This window comes from Hetaerina americana, unplaced genomic scaffold, assembly GCF_022747635.1.
Source record: "Hetaerina americana unplaced genomic scaffold, ioHetAmer1.1.p SCAF_50, whole genome shotgun sequence".
NCBI classification, from domain to species: Eukaryota; Metazoa; Arthropoda; class Insecta; order Odonata; family Calopterygidae; genus Hetaerina; species Hetaerina americana.
In genome coordinates this window covers 232122-253521 of record NW_027287096.1, presented here as the reverse complement: position 1 = coordinate 253521, position 21400 = coordinate 232122, and the positions used below count along the sequence as shown (strand labels likewise).

The 21400-nt window shown below is 37.4% G+C and overlaps 1 protein-coding gene across 2 annotated transcripts in view; it reads right to left on the bottom strand.

Moving 5' to 3' along the window:
- Nucleotides 1-21400, bottom strand: part of LOC139694572 (aquaporin AQPAe.a-like) — a 300269-nt gene that overhangs the window by 139074 nt on the left and 139795 nt on the right. The gene's annotated exons all lie outside the window — the stretch shown is intronic.

Below are 21400 nucleotides of genomic sequence, written 5' to 3'. Positions count from 1 at the left end.
AAGTGTATGAAACAATGCACAACAATGTACATGAGACTTAAAATATAAACATGACTGAGATTATTAAGTATGCTTGCTGAAATAACTTAAAATTAAGTTATTTTTTAATTTGTCGGCACAGAAAGGGAAGGCGATGATTGGGTGCCTATGATAATTATATTTCTTCGAGTGAGAAAAAATATTTTCCAGGCTAACCTAATAAAATTTACCACACTTATCAAATTAACACTTTTTATATGAAAATACATCGATTTCACAACATGCTTTAGGTATACACGTAAAAAAAAGGAAAGTCCCTGCAACTCATATCTGAATGTTCCTCAGCTCTGAGGGTTTACTTACGACAAGAATTAAATTCTTTCAATGTTCAGCGACAAACGGAGGCAGAGAATTAAAACTTGAATGACGCATGAAATTGACTATATATCTGTTTCTGTATATTTATATATATATATTATATATATATATATATATATATATATATATATATATATATATATATATATATATATATATGAAACGGTGACACCAAAAAGCAATAAAAACTGCAAATATTCTATCAGAAAAAAATCGACGACTGTCATAACTAGTGGGGAAAAATTTTGAAATGTGGCAAGTTGAGAACTTTATGTGCCTGTTATTGTCAGCACTTAAAACTGCCATGACTATACAGGATTGTCATTACAGCACGGATGCAGCCAGGACTGTTCTTTTCTAAGGCAAGGTGAAGATTTTTGATTTTAACAACCGCCGAATCCCAGGTACATCGAAATGCTCTCATAGAAGAGTGAAATTCCATGGGGTGGAAAATCTGAACGTACAAATATAATTCTGGAAGGGAGAGATCCACTCTCGCACTGGTTTACAATGCTAATTTTGGGAGTAATTCACGGGCCTCTTTCTCTCCTCCATTTGCTTTATGTTTCGCAGGAAACAGTTATTGCAGGCGATGGATGATAATGGGCAACTCGCTGTTATGTATTTATTTTTTCCCCCCGAATTACTCTGGCGTGCTACCGATGGCGCCGTGACATTCGGTTGGACGATTCGATTTTCAAGCGAGCGAGCATTTCAAAAATATTGGTGGTTTTGAGCGACGGTGGTGGCTCAATTTGTGCTTTACGATTGAAGTTGTTTATTTCTAAATGACCACTTTGTTTATTTTTGCCGGTGCATCACGCCGCAAACGAATCGGCTGCATTTAAAAATACACCTTTCCGGTACTTCATTGGAGATCAGTAGTCGTAGGGGCCAGAGGGAAATAATTCTTCGCTTTTGCATTTGGAATGGTAATCATGGAGACTACAACTCGAGTTACCGTTTCACTGCATCCACCACGCTATCGTGTTCCCGTACTTCTATTGATCTACGATACTGTCAAAACAATTGTAAACACTTAACATTCGTTTTTATGAGAAATTAAAAATAAACAGAATTTGTTTTACTGAGGGAAACTAAAATATCAAACCTTTAGTTGCTATAAAGTAAGTGCCCATATTCCTAGGAAATATAGCATTCAAGTATACGAGGCGTTCAATGCTGTTGGGAGCAAAAGGACACACATGACCACTGAAACGATAAAAGGTTTTCCCAATCACTCAAACATTCCAGGCCAATTTCCTTTTGCATGATTAACAAAAGAATATTCACGAATAATAAAATACTGTCTCAGTAGCTGCTACAGTCGCTAATTTTTTTGGGTAGATAGTAGCTACCTTTCGGGTGGAGTACTGCAGAATTTGGTAATCTTCCATTAACTCCCAATAGCGAACTCCAAATTTTCAACTATTTGGAAGGGGTTGCTATGTCATACCATGCCCAATAGATTTAAGAATTAAGAACATCGCATAAAACACTCATTGCATATTAATTAATGTACTATTTATTAATCACCTTGTAACGACATAAATACTAAAGGTATCGCTGGTTAGGAGGCTAGTTAATCGCGAAGGCGAGAGTTTGAGTTGCAGAATGATCTGGGTACTTAATTATCGAGAGACAAAGAAAAAGAATGTACATCAGCAATATCGCGTTTAAGAGTTTGAAAAATTCGTAAATTATCATGAAAATTATAACAATGCCGTCTAAAATAATGTGCCATTATGTTAAAAAAAATCAAATAATCATTATCACGGCTTCGCTAAATGGATTTTGAACAACCATACGCACTCAGTGCAGTAAAAGTGTCAAACAGGAATATTTTTAATTTTGGCTCTATCCAAAAAAGTTTCATAATTGGAATTCCACCAAGTCTAAAAAACACCCATAATTTCTCCCGGCTCTAGCACACCTGCAAGTCTCGTCACAATCAAAGCATAAAATTGAGCGTTTCTCTCAATGGGGTCTAAGTGAATACTAAATGCATGCCTGACTCCAGTGTAATTTAGATAACTTCTACCCCCACATTCATCTCCCTACTACTTCCCCTTTGCCTAGGAAAGATATTTCGGACCTACCACCATTAAAATGCAAAACACGTGAGGCAGTACAAATTTACACTGAGATGGGTTGGAAGGTGCGTTTAGCGTTTGCATGTTTCCATCCAATCCAAACGAGCTCACTTAAGCATCCCTCGCAGTGTCGCATGTTCTCGACCTAAGCCCGTCCCGCTTATGCCGTGAAAGGGTTACGTCGGCAGCAGTATGAAGCCAATCGTGGAGACGGCAGGAAACTCCGCTGCATTTTCGCAAGAATAAGGTTTGCGCTTTGGACATTAGTTTCTGCCTCATACCGCCTCCAGGAGGGATTGGCCATTCGGGGAAATATTTTCACGCTAAGCTATAAAGTCGAAAGTTATAAATTAATTACATTCACTCCATCTTGGCAATGGCGACAGCGTTGCCAAACTTGAACAAATATAGCTTTGTCCACCATACTATTAATCACAGGTATTTTTATAGGGTGAAGCCTCCAAATTCACGGTAATGGAACAATGAACAAAAGTCGGGGCGTTTATTTCAAAATAACCCGGCAATGTATCTAAAAAAAACAGATGCATAAATTATGGCCACAAAACTAATTGAAATAGAAAGGCTTCTCGCATAAAAGAGTGATATAAATATTTTCAGGTGTAGGTATGTTCAGGAAGGTGTCGGTAATACGTATGTGTTGATTCCCTAGAAATTGATTGGTCCTCCATTTCTTTGAATTTTTCTCCATTTGAATCCTAATTGTCATCAAAAGGGTGATTGTAAACCTTTGATGAGCAAGGGTAGCCTTTCAGACTCGTAACCGGATACCGTTTTACAGATTAATACAGTAATAATTAGTTAGGTCCTGTACAACCATGGGTTGATCGCCATTACAACGAGACTTCAGACTACTACATCTTATACGGAATAACTTTTTGAAAAGGGGTTGGATCGGTTGCGAAAATATAAGACACAAAACACTGCTTTTGTTCATACACATTGTGTTGCTACCTTTGACAGTGATATTGGTAACATATACTCTTGAAGAAGTAAGCGAACAGAAAGACCGAGTCTGCATCAAACCAATCTCAGGATTAATGACTTACCTATGTTTAACTTAAGAAATTCACAACTTTATATTTACACACACCTATTCTCAGAGAATCTGAAAAGGATTTTGGAATATAAGGAGATGTTTTAAGTCGGTTCATAATATTCTCATGTCAAAAAATGGTTGTGCGTGATTTTTCAATGGTATGATTGGGCGATAAATTAAATGGCTCAAGTAATGTGTGAATACTTGTACTTATATACGCCATGAAATATTATTTGAGAATGCGAGCAGTGGTATTTTTGTAAATTTTAGGTGACTAAAGAACTTCAGTTGGCCATGCTTGTAAATACCTTTGTGATATTAACAAATTAATGAAGACATCCCACTTTGATAGGTTGGCTACTAATTCCGTAATTTCGGAATTTTCATGATACTTAGGGATACCCATAATTACAGTTACCATAAGGTGCCTACCGAATTAAGTATTCCAAACAAAGGACTAGTAAGAATTTCCCTTTCCGCGACGATTCTTAAAGAAGGGTTGGAAGGGTTTAACCCTTCCCAAGGCCACCGTAGACACAACGAATAGTAAATCATCGGCCCTCATTAATTAGACCCAACATTAAAAATGCTACTGCGTGTATAGAAAAATAATAAATGATAAATACTCTAACCTTAACTCTCCATTGCTAATTTTTTCCGGCAAGTCTTTGTCGTATCTTAGGCAATTTTTCTTTTTCTGGATTTGCCCCCTGCTGGCAGACGAAAAGAAATTAAAGAATCAAAGCAAATTTCAGCCATCACGCTTAGACAAGAATTTCCTGGAAATTTACGGAGAGGCAGGCTCAAGCAGGAATGAGGTGTCATTTGTGAGAGGGATTCACTCTAGTGTGACGAAGTGTGGCAACATAGGGGTATTGGTTGAAAAGGTCAAAAGTAATGCAGAGTTTCCAAGATTGAGGGGAAATGATATTAAGGGATGAAGCAACCACAATTCCCAAACACGCCTTGAAATGCAGAATGGTATAAACCATGGCTTTAATTACTACCGTTTAAGGATTATGATCATCGGAATAATACAATTCCAAACAATTATTTTTAAATGTGTTTTTCAAGGACGATTACTTAACTCTCAAAATCGCTCAGGAATCTACGTATTATGACCAACCTTATGGCACTAAATTTATAGTTAGATACAGAGGAACCTAACTGATTATTTACGTTATGACGTAATCAGACACGGATAAGTAATATAGTAATACAGAGAGGGCAACCCACAAATAGCACATGATTTTTTCAAATAGCTGTAACACTGGCAGCTGGTTTGACTGCGAATATAACCGGATTTACTTGGAAATTTCGAAATAGTACATAATTTGTAGGCGAACAACTCACTCACGATATTGCCTGCGAACTGTTTGAGGTGGGGGCTACGCAGAAAAGCATACAGGGGCGCTAGGGCCGTAGTCCGTAGCAGTCTAATATAAAGTTAAAACTATATCGCACTATGATCTCAATGCACTTAATTTATCTCGATGATGCATTCAATTTTGACGCACTTCCTCTTTTGAAATAGAAAACTACTTGAGTCCGAACTAAGACTACTTTCATGATTACCTGTTGCCTAGTATTTCATTGCCGAAATACTATGCTATGTAGTATACCTTTTCGTTGCCGAAATTTATTTCAGCAATTCTATGTTCATAACTTTCTAACACATGTACACACCATTAATAGCTAACAATAGTTAAGATTCAGTATTCAATAAAAGTTCAATATTGGTCCAACATGCTGTTCTTTGAAATATTGTTCATATCCCTATTAGCGGTTTTAATTTTACTCTAAAGAAAATTCCTCTTACATATTTTTATCTATCTTATAATACAAAAATATTTGGCGAGCGTCTATGTCCTTTCTGTTTGACTGTAAAAAAAACGTCAATTACAATTTATTAAGCACAATGAAATACTTTCCGCGAGTTACGGGATAGTTACTCAACGGTAACGAAATAAAGGTGAAATGAAATAATCTCCCAACATGAGCCCAAACGTGACGAGATGAGAGTTTAGTCTTAGACTCAACTGGACATCATAGTACCACATTTGAGGAGGGGAAACGAGGAGACAATTAGAATCATTTACATCTCATCTCACCGCAAACTTGACATGAACATTATGTAGCTATTGCGATTGATCTGATAAAATAATTTACATTAGTTCACCATGATAATGATTAAAAATAATGACAAAGACTCCGAAGAATGAAAACGACGTCAGAAAGCCTGCTTGATGCTCGCCTAATAATGGAATCCCCTGTTCTTGACATCATTGAGACTGAAATATTTCTTGAAAACTTAAGATACTGCATGATCCTACGTTTAAGCATCTACAGGTCACGATGGACTTTAACCCCCCGACCTTTTGTTCAAATGACTGCAGTAGCAGTACTCCAGATTTCCGTTCGGACGACGGGGACACTGACGTAGTTCACCATACACGCAAAAAAATGAAACACGGGACGAACGAATGACCTCTGGGAAAATAAAAAGAATTTCCTCGAGCTTGGCCGCTGCGCACACTTAAACTGCGAGTCGCTTTAATTATATGTGATTGCCATCTCTCATCACATCCTTTTCTTCCTCCCGGGAGGAGGGAAATCTCCAACAATAAAAAGTAACCCACAAGAAAAAAATCTGACGATCCTTTTTTTACATATGGAAATGTGTCCTATATTTCTCTATCTCACATGCACCTTCCCTCTCGAAATAAATAAATAAAAGTAAAAATGAAATAAAAACATATCCCCCTCTTCTTCTAGCACCACCGTTATTAGCACCTGCGCGACAATCGCTAATTACCTCCCGAGGGTCGCTACCGTCACGAAACGAAAGGGTAAATATGAAACCTACGTCCCGAAGAAAATTAAACACCAAAACAAAGGAGGGCTGTTTTTATTTCATGCAAACCCACGATCATGCTTCTCACCTTCCCACTCCCTTCTGTCTCGACGTCCTGGCTCCCCATCTTGTCCACCCCTCCGCCCCTATCCGTCCACCCATCTCCAAATACGATCGTATCATATGGCAGCGGGTAGACTCTCGGGCCCTTTAAACTCTTCCCTTGGTTCCTGAGCCGAAAGGACACGCAAACGCCGGAAGTCGCGCGGAATAATTACTACCAAAACGGGAGAAGATAAAGGACGGAAGAGGAAATTACGGACGGAGTTCCTGCAAGAAATCGAGAGAGGGGGGGGGGGAGAGGATGAGAATCGCTAAGAGTGAAACAAAGGAAAGGTGTGAGTACTTTTTCACGTCTTCATCTTTTCTTTATTCCAGCTAACGATTTCCATCTATGACTGCGGATGGTCCTTCTTGGCGTATGCTACGATCCCTGCAGTGGATAGGGGACACAGAACAACAGCAATTTTAGCCAACTCCTTTTTCTGGAACACAAAAAAAAACAAGGGGAGGGCCGAGGTGTGCCAATTCTGTACTCCCGGACGCGACTGAAATCCTAAATTATCTCTCCGTCTGAGCGATGAAAAGAAAAATTATAAAATTAATTTTGGCCATGTTCTCCAATAAAACCCTTCAATCTGCACACCAATTTCTTGCACTTCCACGGATGTTAATTAATATCCCCGTTAATATTATTTTCTACGTCATTTCAAAAATAAAACTAAGTCTCACTGCATTAATATTGAACAAGGTTATTAAGGGTTTCCAATAAATGAAACTATCGCAAGCGTTACAAGCAACAAGATTATTGGATCAGTGGTAAAGAAAATTTAGTCTGGGTCTCAGTCACATTGTGGGTGAGATAGCACTGGACTGGGACGCGATATAGAGTCGGCTTCCTTATTATTTTTCCTTGTACTGAATATACGAGTCTATATGGGCGGTAGAGTAATAATAACATCACAGTACTCATGCGATAAGTTGGCCTTAACTCCTTTTACAGAGACCACCTATCTGGATGTACCTTCGGTTGTTTTTTCCATATTTATATGGTAAATTTCACATGGAAAAATTATGATAAAACAAATATGCTCATCTAAAATTGTTAGGCTAAAAAAAGAAATTTTAAATCTTCATTTGAATGAAAAACGTCAATCCAGTACAAATCTAGCATCAATATGGGAAATGCAAAGTAATGTGAAATTTGTTTTTTTGTTAATGTGGAGCAATATTATGGCAAAATAACGTTAGATTAAATCAATTGACCTGGTAGAATACATGACATTTCTAAGCCAAAAATAGTAGAACTTTTTTCACAGACAAAAGTAAACAAGTAATTTATCCTCCACGAACATTAGTTTGAAATGTATTTCAAAATTGCTCGGTCACACGTACTCTGAAAAGCATTTAATGCGACATAAATTGGGTCTATATTAATTAGTTATGCAAACAATTGGGCAATATATGTAGTGAAATAATTTTAGCCAATGAGTAATAAATGAAAACTAAATTTGAATGGAATATTTCAAAAACTATGCGCCTTCCGGAACATGAGGAAAAGACAGTGCAAATCTACTGCACAAAAAGTTGGAACGTCAACATAAAATATTTGATTGAACTGTTTTGAACGTAACACAGAAATATTTGAACTAATATGAAACACGCTAGCGAGCACCAAAAAAATAAAAACAGGGAAGAAAATTTCAAACCACAATTTCATTTTTTTTTGCTACTGTTCCTAATATTTCATTCATTACAAATAATCCTAAGGGTATTAATTTAATTGTTTGATCTTAAATGTTGTTTTTTTATGAATGAGGACAATTTTTTACCGTGCATTTCATTATATAAACTGTGAAACTGTGTATAATATGCGAGGACGGAAAAATGGGCCATTTTGTGAATGAGTGTTTATGCTCGCTTTTGCAATTTTCACGATTGCACGCTTCTCTGTTTCGAGCGCCGAATGGATAGCGATAAAAAATTTATTGAACACGAACGCTCGTTAGTCCGAATCGTCGTTAAGGATAACATTTGGAATCGTTTCGCTCTCCCAATCGCAGCATTTTTATGCATGTAAACTTCCTCTCACCCCTTTCTCCGAGTAATCATTTCACGGCGCGTAAGTTTTGGAAAGGCACTACCAAACCCGTTTCCTGTATGTCCGCGTGACACGCCTCGGTACGAAACTATGCTCCACTGCATTTTTCTTCTTTTTGAAATAACGAAACTTCAAATCTTTTCAAATGCATACTTAGGTAGTCTTGAGGTCGTTAAATTGAGACGGCTCCAGAAATACTGGCATTTCAGCAGGAAGTTATCGATTATTCAGCAATGCTAGAATGGCTGCGGACGCCTTGAAAATTGCTGTTTCCTACTTCAAAGAGAGAGGGAGATGTCCACCATAGTATTAGTAGCGGCAGTAGTAGTTTGACAAAATTAAAAAAAATTCAAAAATAAGACACGTTACATTTTTTAACTTTGTAACACAATACTTATCACTTAATTATTATGCAGTGTTCACTAAATTTGCTATGACGATAATGCTCGTGAGTGAATTTACATAAAACTGAAGGATAATGCCAGATGGCTTAGTATTGTGGGAACCACCTTTTAACGCTCATAATACAAAACATCCTGTAAACGATCTGGTAATGAAAGTCAATAAGAGTATGATTATAGATATTATTCACATCACTCATGTTTTAGCACGGAAGTTTTAATATCTTTTAATGCAAAACCCTGAGAGAACTTTCAGCCTTTTTATCGTTTTCTGATAGCGCCAGATGCAATGCGTTCTCAGAAGTTGATGATATTGCACAAGAAAATGAATGAGATACTACAGATAAAAATTGTCATGAACATCAGTTTCTCTATTTCGCAAATTCCACGATAGAAAGAGAAGAAAAATAAAATTGGGAAATCTAACTTAAAGCTTTCAAATACCCTCGCGAATACGGTATCGAAACTGTAAATTACAGAACTGATTGTGAGTCCACCAAACACTCTGACAATGGCTTTCATCAACTAACGAGATCGATCTCAATAACAATTTTTCACTCCAATCGATAGATTTTTTTAGAAATAGAATGCAAAGTTGCATAGTATTGAATTAAATACTCATAGATGGTCAGCCAGTGAACTTACGCATGAATTTTAATCCAATTAAATGCATTTGTTCATCACCCGTAATTTGATTGCTGTTGTCGATTTTAACTTTTTAATGTAACGCACATTTTTGTGCCACCGTAGAATGGATTGAATATTTCGTGCTAATATTTGAAAATGCTTAATAGCTGAATAAATCATTTCGTTTGCGTCATTTTTAATTATTTAAATTGATAAGCATGTAAAAAAATGTCACAATTATCAAACTGTAAACATTTTTCGCAGTCTGTTCATCAAATATGTCAAAGAAATCATGCCTCCAGCTGGTAAAAATAAATACCTAACCAAATTACGATGAGAATTAATTAGCATAAAACATTCGGGCATATTGAAAGAGGGAGAGAGAGAGACACTTTTGGAATAATAAACGAAAAACGAAAGGCATGTGATGGATTAAATCCTCGCACAACTTCCAAAATAAACACTGTTATGCCAACATCCGCAGTACAACGGATAAGTGCATTTTTAATAACGAGACCTTTCAAAAACTCAAAAATTGTTTCCATAATTCGTAAGCGATACATTTTTGTACTCATTGGACGGAAAGTTGCAACAGTGCTTTACCTTATGTAGACAGCGGAGGATAATAGGTATCGATAATAACGACAAGACCTGAGTTTCGGATATTTATCAATGAGTGAAGAATAATTAAGAGTACTCGCTTTTTCAAGAAACGACCTTGCTCAATGCCACCGCCTATTTGCTCCACAATGGCAATAGTCAAATACTTGTGCCGTATCATACTTTTTGTAAACTTAGTTTTCAAGAGAAAAAAGTCCTTTCTGTAACGCTTCGTGAATGAAGGTACATTATTGTTATTACAACAGCCAAGGTCTTAAATGATGCATGTGGAAGTAATTTTCCTTATTGTTCAGAACACTAACTTGACTGTCGCTCATTATTTCACCCATAAACCATTTGTTTCTTACTATACAGCCTGATGTTATTTTAATTCCTGTCAGTTAAAACTCCATCAAGGTAGAAAATTTGATATCAATGATTTTTCTCGGGTTTAGTAACAATAAGGTATGCTCATAGTTTGTAATTCTGCTTCCTGGGTGATCTTTTCACAGAATGACCAGTGAATCTGGATATTTTCAAAATAATATTCGAAAGACCACAGACCATAAAATTGTTTTCCAGCTGTTATCGGATTCTATCGCATTTATAAATGAAAATTCACCTCTCTGCGAGTGATGGTAAATTTCTACCCAAAAATAATTATCAAGTAACATCAAGAAAGGTAAAAACGTCAGGAATTTGTTCTGATTTAACACGGGAACAATTTGTTCAAGCAGATATTTTTCTAAAATATGTTAAAATGCTAGCACGGTTGAATATGTATTCCGAATTTATCATTGTTCATAAAGTCGTCTATGTGGCGTAAATTTCCGCAAAATGAATCGAAATCACCGTTAAATCAATCTTTCGATAAAAATATTTTTTTCAGTCACGCTTTGTTCATATTCCGCCGTTCACAGGCAGTGAATAAAGTCGTTTCTCTAGTTACCGAGGTATTGCTTCAGTTTAATTTTTACGATCATAACATTAAGGAAATAAATAATAATTAAGTTTCCATAGGCGATAATAATGTTTTATGGCCACTTGTATTTGAAAAAAAAGGAAATTTTGAAATATTTTAAATTGAAAAAATTAATATGTTATTTCATTTTCAAATGAGTCGAAAATTTCTTGCCGAAATTATTTGCTACGCATTTCCGTTGAGTTTTCCGTTTCCGTGGGAAGCTGTGAAAGTCAAATCGACTCGACTTTGTCCGTCCGCAGCAAGGTCGACTGGGATAACCGTCATTTAACGCAAAAATCTATCGTCTTCATGCAGTGACGTACAGGCGGGTATGTCCTCCATGCGGATAACACCGCAGGCACTCTCTCTCACTCCCCCTACACCCCCCCTCTCTCTCTCTCTCTTGCAATTTCCAAGGCAATATTCCGCATGAACAATGCGGCCATCGTGCTGAAAGGCCCGTAGTGAGGAAAAAAACTCATTAAAACTTTTGCCCTAGGAGAGTGGGGGAGAAAAAGAGACCTAAGTTAGGCAGGAAGCGGGCGTAATTGAATTCAAAAACTCGGAACTAAAAACACGAGTGGAAAATCTAAACATTAGATGGTAGCGAGTGTTATTCCCCGAGATACAATCCCACCCTCGTCCACCCACCCTCACTTTTCCACGTCCCCTCTTCTTCCACCCCCATCCCACCCCCCTGCCATCACCTCATCCCCAAACCCTATGCGCACTACCCAAATTCCCCCACCCCCGACATTAAGCGGTAGTACGAAAACCTGTTTCTCTTCATACGAACCCCTTATCCTTCCCCACCCCCATTATCTTTTCCGCTACCCCCACTTTCCGACACCATTTTCTCTTGTTCTTCCTCCTTCCCCGCGCGCCACCGACTCGTGCTCGCTTTCCCGGCGAGGAAGCAAAGAATGTGTTTATGCTTGGCGAAAAAAAAGGAATAACAGGAGAATAAAAAAAACTGGAGCAGATTTTTTTTCCTGCTCACTTTATTTTTAAATTAACGCCATGATACACTTGTTGAAGGCTTGAGAGAATGCTTAAGGAAGGAGGAGGAGTTTTTTTTATCCATCGACTCATCTTGGCACTAGTTATCTTACTATTTTGCCCTACTTTAAAACACCTAAATAGGCCACTTGGATGCTGCAGGCGAGAGGAGTGAATGGGAAAAAGGAAAGAATCCGAAGATACAGCAATCAAATAACTCGTTTATTGAGTACATCGATCTCTTTAAATTATTAATGTGAAAGCAATAGGCTATGAAATATTACACTCCGGTATATAAAAGCGGACACATGCCTTTGGTACTTCAACTTTACAGAAAATCTATTATTACTCTACTCAATTATTCATTTTGCAAATAAATTTAGCGAGAAAATACCGAGCTGGATAGTAACCCAACAGTCAAGAGACGGAAGGAAATAATTTCAATGACACTAATGAAATTATATAGTAAATTTTGGTAATTTTATATAGTTCAAAACATAATGATTAGTTAAGTATGTGGAACGCCAGAGTGCTGACATATTTCTTATTAACTAGGAACGAGACGTTTCTCCGACAGTGATGGACCTAATCATTTTTCCCTAGGGCGAGCGATTGGTTAAAATGGTTTGAAAAACACATGTCCAATCGGATCGGTTATCTGAGACCAGTTATGATATCAGGTCGAAAAAAAAGATTCATACACCCTGTATTACCCACATTACCACCTTATATTACTCACAGTGAGCGGTTTAGGGAGAAAGTTAAGGGTTAAAATGAATAAAGACAAATACTTTACTTTTTACTCTCGCTATACCACTCATCGATCAATGCTTTTAACGTAGAACCCTTACAAACTCATCTGATTGGACTTCACGACAAATGAGTGATGGCACGGCTTTCCTATTTTCTCCGCGGGCCACTGAGAATAAAATGATATCGATTCAGAAGAACTCCATAGCAGAGTGATAATTCTAACTTATTTCCAAAAATTGAATTCGATTTTCTTGTAATTCTATCCACGTCGTCCAATAATCCAAAGGAGGTCAAAACATCAGCCGATGCCCACAATTTCCTTCTAAATTCTTCTAAATTGTAAATGATCAGTGTCTCATCAGTTAAATAGTTCAGAGATTCAACAATATATACAAAATAAGGCGACTGAAAATTATGTAAATAAGAATTTCTACTCAGAAAATTATACCAGTATATAGCATCTGATTTTGTGAATAATAATTTATTCCAATACAGTTGCTTACGGTCGGGGTGAGCAAATATTTTGGCACAAAGTCAATATGAGTGGATTTTATACATTTTTGATGATTGGCATGCATATGGACATTTTCCCTTCGGGAAACTCGTGGAACTGCACTTAGGGGAAAAGATCAAAGAGGATTTCGCCCGTGGTTTAAGGGCTGGACGATATCCTTTCAAACCCGATAAGTTGCATCCAATTTGTGAGTCGAATCATTTATTATTTACACGTTCCTCATTTTTAAATTTTAAAACGTTATAATGGGTACCCTGGAGACGTCCTATTGAAGTCCAAAAATGCAGTTAATTACTCGTAGTTCAAAATGGTACGTCAACATTGGCGAAAAGCTAGCTCAAAGGTAAATAATTATTTAATTTTTACCTTTGTTTTCGTGAAATCGAAAAGCAGGTGACTATTGTTTTGAATTATGAAATTATTGCAAAGGAGATATCTTGCATCTTGATGTGGAATTACCCTACGCCAAATACCCTGGCGTTGGTTTGCAGGACACCATGTAAATGTAAACGAATTAATATGTATTATAATACGAAAAACGTTCTCCAGGACCTACCGACCCAGTGGATCAGAGGAGTTTCTAAGCAACGATTGGCTAGTTATAAAATAATGGGAAACATTTGATAGTTAAAATCTCGGTACTGGTTTGTGCTGGTAGATCTTCCGTATAAATTGGCACGAAAAAATGCCATTCCTGTGCATTTTCAGGAACAAGGCCCTCTAATCTACCTGAGCAATTAGATATTTACGGTCGATTTATTTTTACTCTCCTGTAAACTACAAAATTGCTTTATTCACACAACTAATTTCTCATGTTAATAATAGTATAGATGTCAAAGTATAAAGTTTCAGAAATTTCCATCCATCAAATGGATATTTCTAATTTTCAGGATGGAAAGAATTGACATCGAGCGATAAAAATATATCGTGATGAGAGAGTATCTCATGACGAATGGAATATACAGGAAATACTATGATATTACGTCAGATAAACTTAATACTAAATGTGAGGAGCATGAACTTATCCATGCAGTACAAACGCATCATCTATGACAATTAATTTCACTATTTTTCTGCAAGGTTCCCTCAGTCTTGTTTGCGGATGTCACACACAGGGAATTATTTCTCAATCAGTAGACTTTTACTGTTAACCCATTAAATATTTCCGTTATTTTCCCATCAGCAGATGCATATTTCATACTTTTATCAGACCAATAGATGTGCACTTTCCAAGCTCTGGAGAAGTACCTTTCTCATTAGTTTCATTGCAGTTTCATTAAATTAAATAATGCCTTTGGTGAGAAATAAAAGCAATTTAGGGAATATTAGTTCATTGGGTACATGTACAGTACCTGGTACAGCACCATGTTTGCAGTTATGGCTGGTGACATAACACCCATCGCCACACACCCTTTCGGCAATTTGTGGGGCATTGTGCGGATGCATACAAAATGCATAACACCACAACAAATGTTTTGTTTCTGATTCAAAAAAATCTTAATTTACCTATCCGTTACGATAAATAGAGAATTGCAATCAGATGTTTCCGCTACATTTAGCACGCTGTGCTCATTTACCTGATCATACAATTTTTCCGAAAGTAGATATTTGGAACACGCAATGAAAAACTTGAAACTTTCTGCAACAACTTTTGTATTTTATTGAAATTAATCACTATCCCACGTCCTAGACTAACAATAACGTCAAATTACGCGCAATATAATTGAAAATCTGTTAAAAATTACTGTTAACAAAATCAGGCGAAAAAATAATGTCCCAAATCAAAAGTTGTACTACTGAATAAATCATCTCACTGAATAAACATTTGGAAATTTTCAGTGGAAGTTAATTTTGAAATTAGCGACTCCGCCAGTTTTTTTAGGCCTGATGTTGAGTGTTATTTATTCATCTATTATTTCAACGCCAAATTAATTTTATAGGTTTTTATAAAATCAAAATTATTATTGCATTGGCAGGCTAAAAATTGAGTTTTAGTAAAATCCACTCCAAACATTACTGAAACTCTACAAGTAAACTTTATTAATCATTTACAAGACATTATGATTGATTTAGCCTACGAATAAATTAACTGCCAACAATAATTAAAATCAACATAAGCAAATGGTGTGTTCAATTAAACATTTCCCAATAAACCTAAGGAAAAGAGGAAAATTGTTGCAAGTTTTCCCATCCTCACTGTATGAACGCAGGTCACAGAAAATAGCAGTTTGTGTAATTTTAATAGAAATATTTTATAACAGAAATATTTTTTTATCTTTAGTCTTAGGAGCAAAATTTTCGAGTGTGAAATGATTGTATATGTTTGCTTGCTGATTCAAAACTGTTGTTTTGTCCTGCATTGCATTTCAGTTACTTTTACAACCGCATTCATTTCCACGGAGATTGACGTAAGCACTTTTTAATGGCTCTATTTATTCTTCTCTTTCTACCAATAAAATGAAGGTCATAGGGAGGAAATCACTAAACCAGAGACAAATTGATCACGTTGATGGATTTAGCTAAATATTATTCAGAAAGATGCTAGCCCCAGATTAATGGATGGGACAGGAAAACGACTTTTCTCTTGTCTGGAAATGAAGACAGAAAGTGCCCAAAATTTTACTGTTAGAATGGCCATATAAATGAGATGGCTATTTGTCTAAGGAAAAGGCTCTTTCCCTGTACGAGGCCGTGAAGAAGTGAAAGCTTTTTCTCAGAGGAGGAATTCAGCCAGTTCTGCTAATTCATCTATCTCCAATAGGTGTGATAAATTCCTCGGGCATTTCCCGCATTGAGTATTCCACTGTGGAGCACTAACATTATTAAAAAATAAAGCAGAGAGAAAATTAACATACACGAGGTCTGGTCGGAAAGCATACAGCCATGCAATATTTTAAGAAAAATAGCCTATCTACTTTTAGGTCTTAGTCCCCTAAAGTACTCCCCTTGGGGCATCACACTTATGCCAGCGTCTCCTCCACTTTTCAAAACAATCACCAATGTCCTTTTTCGGAATGGTCATCATGGCAGTGATCAGAATGGTCATGCGGCTGCCTCGCCACATTCTCCTTTAACGCTTCAACCGACTATTGGGAAGACTGGGCTTTTGTTACAGGGCAAGGGCAAGTAAGTCCCTAGCAAATGCAGCGCGAAATTATTGACGCTGACGAGATAACAGAGAATGCGACGAGGCATCCGATTACCACTATGGCTAAGATAATTTGAGTATTCCAAAATGTTAGCGATGGTCAAGTTGCCGCTTTTGAACGCTGAAATAGTAGATCAATGTAAAGGCGCCTTTCATCATGACAACAAAAAAATCATCAGCTGATTGCAATATTCAAACCGGCATATGATTACAGCAAAAAAATATTACAAAATATTACCTGTGAAAGAACTTGCCCCATTATTCGCTCAAATCATGAGCATAGGCAGTGAAGGGGAGACAGAAATAAAAAGGAAGGATAGTTGAAACGTGCAACGCGGCGGGCAACAAAAGAACGCGCCGTGCGCAAGGCATTTGCTTGGCTGTGCTCCCTGCAATCAAGGTCAAATCATAGAGAATTTTGAAAGAAAAGTCGACCGACTTGCCACCGCTACCGTACAAAAAACAATCTACCTCCAAACAGTTTGAATTTCCCTCGCAAACTTCGTGACTCAAGGATCATGCACAAACGTATGAGAAGTTGGATTCTCCAGCCGGATCGAAACTGGCGCCCTTCATTTAGCCGGGAAACATTTTCGTTTCATACTACTACCATTTCCTTCAGTCATTCGGCATTCACGTTCTGACGAGAATTGGGGAAGTTTTAAAACGTTCATCGTAGGCATTCGATGGCTGGCGGGCACTTAGGCTACTCAAAGGGACGGAAAACTAACGCAGCTCAAAGACCTAACAGCCATTGTCATTGCCTCTGCCAGCCTTTACGAACGCTTTCAGCTTTCCCCAATTCCCGGCGAACCGGTGACAGTTTACATTCTCGTGTAAACGATATTACGTGCTCATGTATGTGCCGTCAACAAAAGAGGGAAGAAGAATAAATGTCATGACACTCACGTACGGTAAGCGATCCGAAGAAGAAGAAGGCTAAATTTATAAGTGGCCACAAGTGTCTAGTCTCCTTATTTGTACGTGTATTTCTATTCTCGGTGTGCTGGTGACTGCATATAGGCAATTTGAAATGACAGTACCGCGACGTGGCACGTGAGGATCAATCAAGGGAAGCATGGATTAGTTTTGGAAATCTTTTTGTAATCTTCAGAATTCAAATATTTCGTTCGATACTTTTTGATAGCACTGGCTTGACGTAACGTTTTTATTAGTACTTGACTATAAGAGTACAGTTCCACTATAGAAAGTGAGAAATCGAAGTTCTTGACGCTTTACCAAAAGATGGAGAGGTGTATGGGCCGAAAACGTTTCGTAACCACATTGGTATGGGGATCGCAGAGCACTCCCAAAATGTTACCGTATTGGGACGCATGATACACATTTATGCCTTCATTTGCATTATAGAAAATGTTTAAGCAGGTGGGATCCCCGTGAAAATAAATAACAGTGGAGAGTTGGTGTGAGTGGAAAGAGGGAAGAAGACGTCGGAGGTGTCGGAGAGGGAATTCATCGAGACGAAACCGGAAAGAGAATGGAGGGAATAAAAAAAATAAACAGGAAGCCAAGAAAAAAAAAGAAATCGAAAAAAAAACAAAAGATCTTAAATTCGTAGGGATCCCAAAATTGTATTAATGTTTTTATTTGCGCGGGAAAAACTTATACATCCGCACGCACACAACACGCGTTCATATTTACGAAAGGCAATTCGCGGTGCAGGGGGCACTACAGTGTGAAAGAATTTTTTTTCTTCCGCTCCCTCCTCATTCCCCACACTTCTCCTCCTCCTCTTGCTGTTAAAAAGGCTTACCGCCAAACAAATTTATGACTGGTAAGGATAAAAAAGTAGATTTAAATGCTAATTCGTTGCGCCACTGGGGAAAATAAAAGCAAGAACATGTATAGTCGGGCCTAAGGAGGATGGGAGACACGCTGGTTCGGCGCAGAGGATGAGTGGAGTCTGGGCGAGGGGAGAGAGATGTGGCTGCTTCCGCGAGACTGGGAGCGGTAGAGACGGTTCCCTGCAGGCAGAAAGTGAAAGGGAACCCAAGAGCTCGATTTCATTTTTTTTGTCTACAACTTCATCAAAATAATAACAAGTTTATGCACTAATTCCGTTAAAAAAACGACTCGTATATTTTATATGCGAGAGGATAAGGCAGTGGCAGTGTGTGGACAAAACGGGTGCTTTTATTTTTTTATTTTTCTTGCTCTCAGGTGTGTCTTTTCTGGAGGATCGAGCTCACTTAAGTGTTTCATAAATTAAACATCACAAGGAGAAAAATGCCTCTGAATCAACTTCTTCAGTCGATTTGGTCTCATTCCACCACTGTTTCAATAGTATTGTTTCTAAAACGCAATGCTGTCACTGCAGTCTTGCCTATCCGACACGTATTGGCATTCAAAGTAATCATAATACATGTATTTACAGCAGAATGTGAATATATGCCCAAGCAGGAAAACTCTGAAATTGAAATTCTGGCAGAAAATCTGTATCACCACTATGAATCCGATTCAACACCTAGTGAATAGAAAAAGTTTTGGAATCAACGCTTATGATAAGCAAGTTTGGTATTTCCAAAACGCTAAAAATTCACATTTATTTTATGATAACATTCAATATTTATATCAAACCTCAGTTTTTGGATACACGTATAGCCACAGAGCTCTTGGCATTATGATAAACAGTAGGCACTTCAAACGATTCGAAGGAAAAATAAAGCTCAGCCACAAGGTAATTTGATGGCATATACATGGGGCAACTATAATTTTTAGCAATAAAATGGCAACAACAACTGGAAAAATACATTTTGTAATATCCATATTGAAGTATCATTGTTGTGAAACTCAATCTGGCATGAGATGGACACGTACAATTTTGTGCATTTTTGAAAATATCATTACCATTCATACAGCATAATAATTTATCCTGTATGAATGGCTATGCAATGAAAACCTCTATATGTGAGATTGTAGTAATATCTATTAGATAATAGATTTTCATGTCTAGACCCCAATAAATGTCAATAGTACCCGAACGCCTGTGCCATTAATGTCCCATCGATTAATTGGAGCACATATAGTTAAAAGTAGGGGTAAACAGAAAGATATGTGAGCGTCGTTATTGCATTTTTTAAAATTGAATTATATACACCAGCTTTTCACTTCACCAACTAGGGGCGATAATATTTATTATTCGTTAGCAACGAAAATACGTAAAGAAGTCTTAAATATAGAAGCTATTAAAGAATATAGTATAATACACACCAGTAAATGCTAAGTTTTTCCCATATCAGGTCCAAAATAAGAGGCTCAAAAGAAAACTTAACTTTCTTTAAAAAGGGAATTTAAAATATCTTAAACTGCGAGCTACAGATATCATTTGCAAATTTTACGAAAGACGGCAAACACCGTGTTTCTGAGTATGCATGGAATCATTTCCTGGACATGTAGCGTTTTACGGTCTATTGGTTTTTTCCAAGTATATTTATAAAAGGTAACACCAAAAGAGCCTGGATGATATGTGAACAACGCGGAAGCTAGAAAATTGTGAGCATGTCAAAGGATATGTCACATCAAGATGAAAGATATAATGAACGAGATCTTAGCAACAAACGGAATGAGATCACTTATAAGATATCTAGGACGAATGCCAAGATGGAAGTTCCAAAGGTATTAAGCGAATTCAAAATGAAAAGATTACCTGAAAATTTAAATGAGAATTCAAAAGAATTCTACGTGAAAGTGGTTCAGGGAAATAAGCATAGAATTAATTCACTCAAAAACGATAAAAATAAAAGAAAACCCAGCAGTTTAGAAAAGGCCAGCTAATTAAATTCCTTCTTTCAAAGCATTTTCATCATTACGCCACCGAAGCCTCCGATAGCTTACCCAAACGTTCCCCCCAGCTGATATCCAAAACTGAAATTTCATACACTGAAATAGCAGTTTTGCTTAAATATATTAAACCTACGAAATCCCCCAGGCTCAATCAAACACCGGCTCGTATATTTTAGGAACTATTGCCGGAAACTGCGCCGTAGCAAGAAACCATATTTAAGAAGTCCTTAGTAGATCACGAGGTACGCAATTACTGGAAAACGACTAACGAAACACCTAAATTAAAAAAACAGAGACAAGGAGGAACCAAGCAATTATAGAACTGTTTCCCTCCAATCCATATCATGCAAGGTCATGAATTATATAATGGTTAGTTCGATAGAGAGAGACAACTCGATGGCCCAAAGTTATTGATGAAAAACACAAGCATGGTTTCCAAAAAGGCAAATCCTGCAAGAATGAACTTGCGCTTGTTTTCATAACAGCAGAACTAACAAACTAGGCCATTTGTCATGCATACGTGCCACCAGGCAACCATAAAGAAGAAGAAATCGATAGGATATACGATGAGTTACGAGGACAAGATTGCGTGTGTTCTCACACGAATATATTTGATAGTGATGGGGGATTTGAATACAACGGTAGGCAAAGAAGAGATAGTGATGAGGTGGGGGACTACGGTTTAGGCACGAGGAATGACCGCGGGGAGAAAGCAGTTGAGTTCTGCAGGAGACGGGTTAGTCATCACCAACCCTTGTTTAGACACAACAAAAGACGAAGGTATACATGTAAAATGCTAGGTGACTCAGAAAGGTATCAGCTAGATTATATTCTGGTTAGACACAGGTTTAGTAACAGTGTGATAAATTCGCACAGCTTCCCGGGAGCGGATGCGGACTCTGACCACAATTTAGTGGTTATGAAATGTAGCGTCCATTTCAAAAAGATAAGGCAGGAGCGGCGGGTTAGAAAATGGAATGTAGAAGCATTAAATAGATTGACAAGGAAGGAGTATCACCAGGCTGTAGAGAAAATCAAGAATGAGGGAAAAGAGCTGAATGCTATCAAGGA